Source organism: the organism of the source record quoted next, unplaced genomic scaffold (assembly GCF_019419815.1).
Source record: "Pyrus x bretschneideri cultivar Hongxiangsu unplaced genomic scaffold, Pyrus_bretschneideri_v1 Contig64, whole genome shotgun sequence".
Classification (NCBI taxonomy): Eukaryota; Viridiplantae; Streptophyta; class Magnoliopsida; order Rosales; family Rosaceae; genus Pyrus; species Pyrus x bretschneideri.
The window spans coordinates 1,972,159-1,983,739 of NW_025999803.1; the positions used below are offsets into that span (position 1 = coordinate 1,972,159).

General features: G+C 34.0%; 1 long non-coding RNA gene across 1 annotated transcript; it reads right to left on the bottom strand.

Annotated features, from left to right (window-relative positions):
* Window positions 1-6,455: 6,455 nt before the first annotated feature.
* Window positions 6,456-7,795, bottom strand: LOC125472127. Its single transcript, XR_007254058.1, has 2 exons — window positions 6,924-7,795; window positions 6,456-6,824 (listed from the first exon to the last, which is right to left on the bottom strand). It is a non-coding gene; the product is annotated as an uncharacterized LOC125472127 (long non-coding RNA).
* Window positions 7,796-11,581: the final 3,786 nt, after the last annotated feature.

Consider the following 11,581-nt stretch of genomic DNA (forward strand, 5'->3'; position numbering starts at 1 on the left):
GAAGTGAGCATGAATCTGAGCATGCCTTTGGGTGCTTAATTTATGAGCATGAATCTGAGTTATTTAGAATTTCAGAACGAAATTGCACTTGGGAGTTGAATTTATGAGCATGAATCTAAGTTATTTATATTTCTCCATTTGGAAGTTGAATTTAAGTCAAAAGTTATTTAGATAGCTACATTTGGGTGTTAAATCTTAATCGATCCTGAATATTGTTGCTCCTAAGGACCTCAGCACCTTGAATTTAGGATTTCTGCACTGGAAATTTTCTTCACACTCTTGTTGCTCAAGACCCCAGTCTCGAAGCGTACCAAAATACTGAATTTTTTTCAGGGAAGTGTTATTGGCACTTCAAAAATCTCATTCTACACTCCTCATAATATATTTCTTTTATAATATATAAAATTTAGAGTCTAGAATGAGATTTTTGGAGTGCCAATAATAATTCCCTTTTTCAAACTCCCGAAATTCAGGAATACTGAAATTTTGGTTTGGAATTGGTTCGAATTCTCGTTCCGAAGGTATTGGTTCAAGAATCAGTATGACATTAGGGTTTTATAGATGACACCTCCCAAGGAGGGTTTTCCAAATTCTTCTCACATGTTTTTTTAATGCTCGTGGAGGTTTGTTTTTCTTCCCTAATCTCTATTGTTCGTGTCATACAACCGATTCAACCCATTTAACAAGGTTAACATATGGAGATGATTTTCACACCTTCTTTTTAGCAATCAGATTAAATAAATCTAACAAAAATAATGGTTAGGATTGAACATGATAATGTGAGAGGCTAAAAGGAGTGTGTATTTATCATTTTTCTTAATAATATATAATTTGTGTTTCGACCTACCCGTTTAATCCAAATATGACATGCTTTAGACCTACTCTAACCCTTAAAGTAAAACTCAAATTTTAGGTTCTAACCCTACCCCTACTTGCACCAACCGTTTTGGGCCAAATTTGAGTTTTAACCCAAAACTCATTTGTGGGACAAATTTAGGCCAGAATCTCTCTGAGTTAGTGGGCTGACCGCCATATAAGTGTACTTTTTTTTAGTTTTATATTTATAAATTTATTAAATCCAACGGTAAGAAAAAAAGATCTAATTGTCCAATTTAAATCCAACGGCTAAAATAATTTAAAAAAAAAATTCTTTCATGTGTTTCATATTCTTTGATAGTGTTCTACGAGTCTCATGGTGTCGTTTTAGTGATGTTTCAATATTTAACGGAATCTAAATATTTTTTTGGTTAAAATGTTCATAAAATTAAATTATGATAGTCTACATAATTATTTTTCTTATAAAAAATTAATTCAAGAAAAAAAATATCTTAAATTCATTCTTTAATAATCTCAGGCTAAAAGTTTAACCCGTAAGGATTGGAGTAGAAAAACTGTTTCTAGGTTAAAAATTTTAGGTTTTAACCTAAGGGTTGGAGACGGTCCTAACATAAGCCTGGAAGCCAATTAAACCTATATAATGCGGGATAATTTGTTTCAATTGAATGCGGAAAGACAAGTTTAGTATATGGGTGACACTTAGTAGTTAATACTATAGTCTAATGTTGTTCCTCCATGACAGCTGTATTTGTTCTTATCTCTTCGGTTGTACTATGTTGCTGGATCCTTTCCCAAGTGGAAGGATCCCAACTTCTGAGGCTCTAGATGGTTGATATTGATCCCTGAAAAATAGGATGTCTCCGAGCCCTCTATATGCTAGGGTCTGATGAATGAAAATATAAATGAAATGAATTACTCTCTCTTTACCTTCTCTGTGTAGTTTTGTTCTTCAATTTCCAGATTTCTAAAACCAAGCTTTCTTACAAAAATTAACACTAAAGATCATAGTCTGGTTACCATTTCAACATCTGTTCCATGTCTAGTGGCGCAGCCACTAAAGGACAAGGGTAGTCATGGGTCTATCCCGCAATTTTTTTCCCCCTTTTCTATGTGTAAGATGTATCATAATCTCCTTTTATTTCTGGTAAGTTTAGTTGCAATCTTGAAGTTCATGGATTTGGGATTCTCTTGTTCTAGTTAATTATAATGATGTAGCTTCTTCTACTTGTTAATTACTTCACATTCATTGATAGAGATTTTACCACATACGCAAACCGGTTAAAAACTCCTATATTACTTGCAAGAAAAATAAGGTTGTTGTAGTATACAATGGTTCTCGCAAGGTCGTTCTCCACAGGGATTATTAAATAATTCGAAACAAACCAAATTCCAATTAATTATTGTAAAGCAGAAAGTTGAGATGATTGGTTTTATAAACTACTTAAATTAAAACGAATTTAATTAATAAAAATAAACTAATCTGTAATATTAAAGATGAAAGGGAAAGAAAACTGTTTTGGAAAAATCAAATTAAGAAAGCACTAGGGTTCCACCATCACCTGGCAATCCTATGTATTTTTACCAATTACTTATGATCTACACATGCCACTTTGAATGTTAGGTTTTCCTAATTTATATTCTACTTGGAACATCCAACATAGAACGTATATCTAACATGCAACCCGTCCGGACGTTCGGATCAAATCTGAACATGAGAGATTCATTATGTTTTATGAAAACCCTTTGAAAAACCATGCAACCCTTAAGATGTGGTGTTCATCTTAAGTGAAATTACAATTATTAATCATAAGAAACCAACCTCAATTTCAGGGAACTTTTCGACCAAAATTGCATCAAATTACTTTTCTAAAGAACCTAATGGTGATCAGGCATTAAGACAATTAGATAGTTTTAATCATGGTGATCAATAATTCAAAGTATGCATGCAATCAATCATAAGCAATTAAATAAAAATCACATATTCATGCTAAGGCTTATGGCTTCACCCTAGCAAAAGGAATTAGTTACGCATATTCATAATTGAAATCATAGAAAATATTATTAAGAATAAAAAGAATGAAAACACCTTAAAGTAGAAAATCTCCAAGAACCCTAGCAATTCTCTCTGTCTCCCCAAGTAGCATAAAAGAAAGCCTATCAAAGATTAAGAACGGCCAAGCCATCTGTTTTCTGAGCCCTTCACAAACCCTAAAACATAGGTCTCTTATTCCAACTAGGAAACTAAATAATAATAAAATATCTTAGAAAATAAAACCCTAATTAAACTAGGAGAATCTGCCAAGTACTTGTCCAGCCACGTTTTAGCTTCAAATCTCCTCCAAATCTGGCCCATAATAGCTTGTTTTAAGGATCAGGACATTCTGAACATATCTCCAGAAGGCCATGAACCCATCCGAGGTCATCTTGGGCTCAAAAAACACAATTCAAGCCCCAAACGTCACTATTATAGCACTGCACATTGCTCTTTTATTTTATTGCCAGAAAATAATCGATTGGTAGAAAAAATCTGATATTTTGACACGATCAAGCTAAGTGACTCACGAACGTCCTCCAATTGGAATTACTCCAAAATTCGTCCATTTGACCATGTTTTGCTCCAGAGGAAGTCGAAAGTTCTATATTGGAAATATAATTCAAAGTATCAAAATTCTTCCAAATTATTAACCAAAATATACTAAAAATAGGGTTAAATATATAATATATAATATACTCATCATTCATCTTTGGGCGAAGGAGATTAATCTAGGTCGAAGTTTTCGAGTGCGGTAGCTGATCTAAATGTCAGGATTTATCGCTTACTACTTTTAAGCTAAGAATGTTGGGTGATATATACATATTTTTTTTGTTAGCTTGAACTTCTAGTCCATCTGCTCTTAAATATTAGTTGGATTAAGTGACTATATGGTCGACACGGTATGAAAATTGTAATCTACCTCTATCTTGCATATTAACCTAAGATGTCTCTCCATCTAAGTTGAGATAAATAAATAGAAATACAATCAATTTACACCGTATTTGATGCATTAAAAAAATAAAGTTTCATATTTGTAAAAGGCCCTCTGTGACTGTGCATGTCTTCTGTTGGATCGAAAAAAGGATTCCAATGGATATGCTAATTAACAAAAAAATAAAATATTATCACCTTCGAAAATGTGAAGTTCTGGATGATTTGCTGCCCTTTCGAAAATGTATATGCAACAACTTGAGGAAGTTTAAGGTCTGAAACTCTATAATGGCATCAACAGTGGTGTCAAGAAAAGTCAGAGCCAATAACTTCATTCCCTTTCAAGCTCTTCCAGTTTTATGCGACGAACGATGTTCACTGAGGTTCCTGGATCAAGAGCCTGCAGTATAAATTTTATCCCCAGTTTTCAGCTTACGGCTGTAATATCCCATCAAACCACACTCACTTTAATGTAGGAGAGATTTCTCAAAGTTCTTGGAACCCCACCTTATCATTGACACTTGAAGCACCACTCCAATCATATGGTGCCCCCGCTCCTCTAAAAGCCACATGGTTTTATCTTTTCTAAAAAATACTAAAATTAAAAAAAATGATTCTATGATACATTTAATTAAACAAAAAAAGAAAAGAAAAAAGGGTATTGGTACCATTTTATTACACTGTAAAGGTAAGTTTTTATGCTTAGTCGTGATTGAATTACAATATAACAATGTTCTTTATTACCATTGATGTCCTATTGCAATATAGATGTAGGTTATTACTAGGAAAAGTCATGAAATATGACAATCGTGTTACACCATGACATAGCTTCAACATCTACGGTATGGTTATACTAGGGTACATCATGAAATTACACAACATCTTGATAGTGTCAGCAGAATGGAACATTCAACATCTAAAGTAAGGTTACACTATATCGTTCATTTACACTATAAGATTAAATAAACATTGTAACGTTATATTACAAATAATGACGTTGGTATTATGCACCATAACAAGGTTGCCTTTTATAGCGTTGATGTCAAGTTACACTTGTAAGGAAGAATTATATGTAGTGAAAAAAATCATGGATATCATCCTTTTGGTCATAATACCTCAAAAGTGATATATGTAGTGAGGAAAGTGTTAACCATGTATATGTGTGGTTGAGTCGGTTATCATTCTTAGTTAAAAAAGCGATTTACGTCCAAATTTTGCCTAAAAAATTTGGGTGTGAGGTTCACATGCAGGTTAAAAAAATACCATGTGAGCATGATTAACTCTGTCTTAACACGTGTCATTTTTTTTAGCCACAGTAGGGTATATATGAGTCCAGTCAAGTCGAATATTATGGTGGTCAAGCTCGATCATTTCTATGTTTTGCACTATAAATTTCTGTAAACGCATGCTCAAGCTCGTCTCGAATGATCATTTCAAACTTGCTCGGCTCAGCGCATTTGAAAACGAACACAAAGGTATAATTTATAAATGAGCTTGAACCTAATTTTTACTCAACTTAATGAATATTTTTTTTTTGTTTCCCAAAAGGTATAATTTATTATAGATGAATAGAAATGTTTACATCTTGCGCCAAAATATTAAATAGGAACTCAAGGTCAATATAGTCTCATACAAAAGAACGACCCTCCTTAAACACAAAAATCTAATTGTGCACTTCTTACAAGTGTATTTATTTTTCTACATATAGAAATTTTGAAGTACATAATACAAATTTCGAAGTGCTAATAACAATTCCAAGGAAAAAAAAAAAAAGTTAAACATAATAATTATATGATACCCAACTTCCAAACCTTGTCGGAGACTCCAAATTGTGGTGCAAAACATTTATTTTTTTCTTCTTCAAAATTATATGATTATTCTGGATTCTTTTTCTAAGAGGACAATACATGGATTGGTAAATAAGGTAAAGGAACATTTAAGAGTCAAGTTTTAAAGAATGAGCCGAGCTTGAACCAAAGTCAAGTTGTCTCATATAAAGACACAAGTTATTCACGAACTTTACGAGCCAAACATACTAAAACTCAAGCTCGACTCATTTTTCCAACTAGCCTAATATTTTGTTCAGCCTCAGCTCGTTTGACTTAGAAATCAAGCTTGAACGAGCCAAAAGGAAGCCGAACTCAAACCGTTTAAGTCGATTTACAGCCCTAAACCACAGGGATGATAAGTGCAATTCCGCCAAAGTTGCTATGTAGTCAACTCCTTGCTTAAATTGTTGCTTAAACGACAAGAGGTTTGAAGTCCAAATCAAAAGAACTCAAAGAGATCCATCATCTTGTGACTCTTCCTTAAAGAGAATGGCCATTTGGTTGGCTGGAAAGTTTAGTAGCAACATTTGATCGATTCCCATGACATAAGGGCTTACATGAAAGGGATGGCTATGTATTTATGCATCACAGGTTCCAAAGGTACCCCCGATCATGAGGAAAATTGGTTTAAATGATCAAATCAAACTTCAATTGGTGAACTGATAAAAAGTTAAATATTCACAACATAGTGAAAAAATATGAATTTTATATATTGATAACATATTAAAAAATTGATCATTTCAATAATAGAGATTACGATCATTTTCGTAAATTTCTCAATAAACTATAATGTCAAATGAATATTCGGAAGATCAAAACCCATATATAACAAAAGAAACCCGAATCAGATAGATCAAGACAATAGATTTAATTACATAAAAACTCATAGAACTCCATCAACTGCAAACATTTGTACAAAATGGAACAGCCAAATATACTTTCTTGTTCATCATCATCTTCTACTTCTCTGAGGAGAGAGAGGATGAATATGCTGTCTAGAATTAAATGGAGAAAAAATAGAACTAGGAATTGCTGAGCCAAGCCCTAAAACTCATACAACTCCCCACAAAAACCACTCTAATATTAAGATAACTAAAAAGTAAGCAGGAAATCAATTTTCCTTCCATAATGATACCAACTTTTGCATATCAGATTCCGTCGTCTCTACAACTGAACCCTCCAAATAGAAACTCCTGCAAAACCCCAAATCTTAAATTAGAGGTTTTTAATTAATTTCCATGTTACTTAGAAAAACCAAAGGGGGAACAAAACGAAAAAAAGAAAATTATTACCTAGCTTTCCTTGCTAATAAGCACAGCCTCATGAACAAACACAGGCCTCCTCTCTTCTGCAATCCTCTCCAACACTGAATGGCCTCTATCGCCTTTTTTCGCAACAATTTGAGCCCTCTTGAGCCCCAAACGCTCCTTCCACCTGCTCAAACTCTTTGTTGCCCTTGGCAGCACATCCCCATATTCTTCATCATCAACTAGTAGTTCATCTCTCAAAGTAGTAGTCTTATTCCCTTGCTGGCTGTTGATACCATTATCCTTCAACGGCAACAATGTGCCCTTGAATATGATCTCGTCTGCTGAGATCATTCCAAAGTTGTTCACGGAGAATTTGAAATCTGAAGAAACGGGCGCTTCTCGGTAGCTCAATTCGTGCTTGTTCGCTTGTTGAGTGTCTGCAAAGTCATTGGAGAAGGAGATTCTAGGATCCATTAGAGCTAACTAGATAGAAGTGTAGGAGTACTGCTACTAATACTACTACTAGTCAGTGAAAAATGCAAAAGGGTTTTGTTGCTAATTATTGAACATTTTTAAGCCTGGCAATGGACGTTGAAAGGAAGCCCTGGTTATAAACCTTTTTTAAATCGATAGATTTACTTGTATACAGTTAGATTCCACATGGAGATGTTTGCATTTATATTAGGGAGAACTTGTTTTATGCGTATGTCTGGTAGACATCTCATGTTACTCAGATTTGTCACCTTTTAATAAAAAATGCAAGTAAAAATTCATTTTGATCTCTCTTTGCATATTACCATAATATTTTAACCTAACTTTCAGTTAGCTGCACTTTAGTAATATTTCTCTTTATTTGTGTAAGTATAAAGTTTTGAGTTCTACTCCCATGAATGACGAGTTCGTGAGATTTGATCCCCTTTTGCCCCTTGAAACTTGAAAGTCGCCTTTATAAAAATCAAAATTCGTTCTACATTGCCTTAATCTGTTACTTTCTTATGTGTATTTGATTTGGGTGCATCATGTTAATCAATTTCTTTTTATTTGTTTCATCTCTTCAATTTATTTTAAACTTAATATTCTTTGATTGTTGAATGTTTACACATAATGAAGATTTATAATTAAATTTATTACACATGTGACATAGTCTTATTAGGTGTTGGGTTCCACATATGTTTTAGGAAGCGATCTATAAGTTTAAGAGAGAAGAAAGAGTCCACAAATTAAAATGAAACGAATTTTAAATTTAAAAAAAAATTAAGTAGTAACTTTTAAATTACAAGAGCAAAGAAATAAGCTTGAAAACAATAAAATTCTACACATAATAATATAGTTTTGCCTGGGGCTGGGATGGCCAATCTCATTCATTTGTAAAGAGGGATGAGTGGATGACAATTGATGGCAAAAGTTTTCATAGTTCCACATTAGTCAAATGTAGCAGACACTTTTATAAATTATTTTTTGCTTTCTTTTATGGCAAAAGAGTTAAATTTTCTATCTGTCCAAATAAGGAGCATGTGTGACAGTCACATGTCATGATATTGGGTCAGATCGCAAATCTCGTATGATCTTTCCAATGCAGCCCTTCTCCGGTTTTTAATTGGTGGTAGAACAAAAAGGAAAATGAAAAATATGGGAAAATGTTATTCCAACATGGTTTTCTTCAACCTAGTCATTAACAGATATATATGCACACTACATTACGCATCAAACAGATATCAGTTTCATAGTAATATGAGAATGCCCTTTGAGTTGTAAGAAGTCAAGTTGTCCGACACTCTTTCCTTGAGTTAAATTATAGCCCTAGCGGTAAAGTGCGTTTATTTGCTTTCACAAACCTAATTCGGTAATTTCAGTTCGACTCTCATTCTTACCTTTTTATGCATCTTAAAAGAAGAAGTGATACGTGGTCCAATTGCAAGTTCTTTTGAAGAAATAAATAAGTGAAATTTAGAATATCATCCCCACTTCTTGAGATTCCCCATGTGGTTTGACATATTCTTTTAGTGGTTTGTTTCTCATGTTACTTCACCTATATTTTAAGCTATTCCATATAATTGGTGTCATTAAATCTCCTAATTGAGTATTTTTAATCGCCACCCTACTTATTATCGTTGGATAAGTTTGAATTTTGAGATTTGTGTCTATCCACTACATAAATCTCAAAATATAAACTCATATAACAATAATAAAATCGAATGATAAGCATCACTATCACTTGAGGATGGTAAATAAAAATATTCCCTCGTAATTAGCTCACACAATCCCTTTTTCAAGTACTCTCTCTCTTCATTAGCAGAGAAAAAAAAAATAAAGGAGATGAGAATAAGAGAGGGAGAATCCTATCCCTTTTCTCACCCATCAAAAGAAACAGGTTAGCTCCAATCTAGGACCTTGGATAACCCTAAAGCTGTACTGAAAGAATAAAGGTTCTTTATTCCAACCCTAAAACTATATAAAAAAGACTAAAGATTCTCACCCATATCCCTAAGTTATTAGGGCTATTGACCTTAACAGTAGAGTTGCACATGGTTTACCCTCATCTAGATTGAAATTTTCTAATGGGTTTTTGACAAGTGGCTGATTCCCAATTGACAACTGTAACAACTCTAGCAGGTACTTGAAGTGAAGGCATTGCAATTAGGGTCATGGGACAGAGATAGCAAGAAGAAAGCTTGGTCAAAGGGCACTGTCTCCCTCCTGGTCTCCCTTTTTGTTAGCAAAACTTGTCTTTTGCCTTCTAGTTTAAGGGCTGCCCTGTCTTATCTTAAAATTTATCCAATCTTCAAGGCTCAATTTACAATGCCCGATTAGTATTTAAGCTGTATTATGTTAGGTGCTTTGAACGTTACCCTAATTGTGTTTATACTTTTCTAACATGCTTTGTGTTGAAGTAGTAGAAATTAAGTGGCTCATCACCATCGCAAATCATATATTCAAGACTACGAAAGTTGTCAAAGGAATAATCAAATGGCTAACCCTAAATTGGGGGTGCAATTGAGATTTTTAATAGTAAAATAATTAAATATTCTCAAATTTCAATCATGTCAGTATCTTTTGTTAGAAACAAATTTGCAAAGACACTATTACAAGCTCAAGATGACGGTTTTATCCTTGACGTTGTGACTAGGTCGTCTTCTCAACCTCGATGGGCCTAGCAGAACTGCCCATCCCAACATACCATTTTGAGCCTGTTGCAGACGTCATGACGCTTTTTCGGCCCATGAAGTCTCTTTCTCACCCCTCTGCCCATTGGGCTTGAGCAGGTTAGGAACGACTCTTTGGAGTCCTCTAGGATGTTTCCTTCCCTACAGTAGTCCACTAGCCAAATGACATGTCCTCCATCAGACCATCTCCAATGGTGACCTAAAACCTAAAAATATTTAGCCCAGAAAATTTAGGTTTTAGCTCAGAAACAGTTTTTCTACTCCAACCATTTTAGCCTAAAATTTTAGCCCCACATTATCAAAGAATGAATTAAGGCTAATTTTTTTTTAAATTAACTTTTTTTAAAAAAAAATTATGTAAACTATCCTAAATTAATTTTATGAACATTTTAACCTAAAAAATTTAAATTCCGATAAATTTTGAAAAATCACTAAATCAATATATGAAAATCATGATAAACCACACAAACTTAAAAAAAAAAAAAAAAAAAAAAAAGAGAGAGAAAAAAAAAGACAATTAATAAACCACATAAACTTAATACAATCGAAAACTCATAGACCACATAAACTTAATAATGATATCCACCATCTTGACTTGGTGATGGATTTGGGTGATAGTCTTGAGATGAATCATTATCTTGAAATATACTCCTTGTGACATTCCGTCGTAAAATTCCCTTTTGCTTACCACGTAAGTATTTCTTCCTCTCTGGAGTGTATTTGTCGAGGTCCTCCATTATCAAATTAGTTTCGTACCTTTCTTGCTCCCTATCCCCTTCTTCCTTCATGGCCAAAAACATTTGGGCGATTCTTCTTGTCGATGACACTAGGTTTTTATTCATATTTGTCATTTCGCTAGCAAATTGTGCACGTATTGGATCTTGGGACTTCCCTTTTCTCTTTGTTTCCTTTTGCTTATCTCTACCTGGGGACCTTGGAAAAGAAGAAGTTGGGCTCATTTGGTCGACACCTTCATTGTCGGCAAAATTCACACCTTCATTGACATCATTTGGGGGTGAGGCTTCATTATGAAATAATCTTCCACATTGTTGATTCCCATCGGTTCCCCACCTCGGACAATCCTTGAGGATGTTCCAAGCATGATGCAACTTAAAAGCTTAATTTTTTGGTGTAGTTCTTGTCTTGTAAATTGTCATTGCTTTGTCACCCTATGCAACAAATACATAAAAACAATTAGTTGCAAAATACTATTATGTACATGACAACTAAAATATCAACAAAGAAACTCACAATTTCTGAGGCGCCCTTTCCACTAGGCATGTCAACCATGGCTCTCTCCAAGCTTCCCTTCCACAAAGTGCACGCTTTGTTGATAATCTTCCACCGATCATAAACACCACCAACTTCCCTTCGACCGGCGTTGGAGTTTTCATGGAACTTATCAACGATTTTACCCCACAAAACCTTTCTATTTTGATTGGTGCCGATGGCACCATCTTCGCTAACAGAAATCCATGTCAAACATAAAGCAATATCTTCGTCAAAGGTCCAATTACAACCTCTAACATGCTCTTT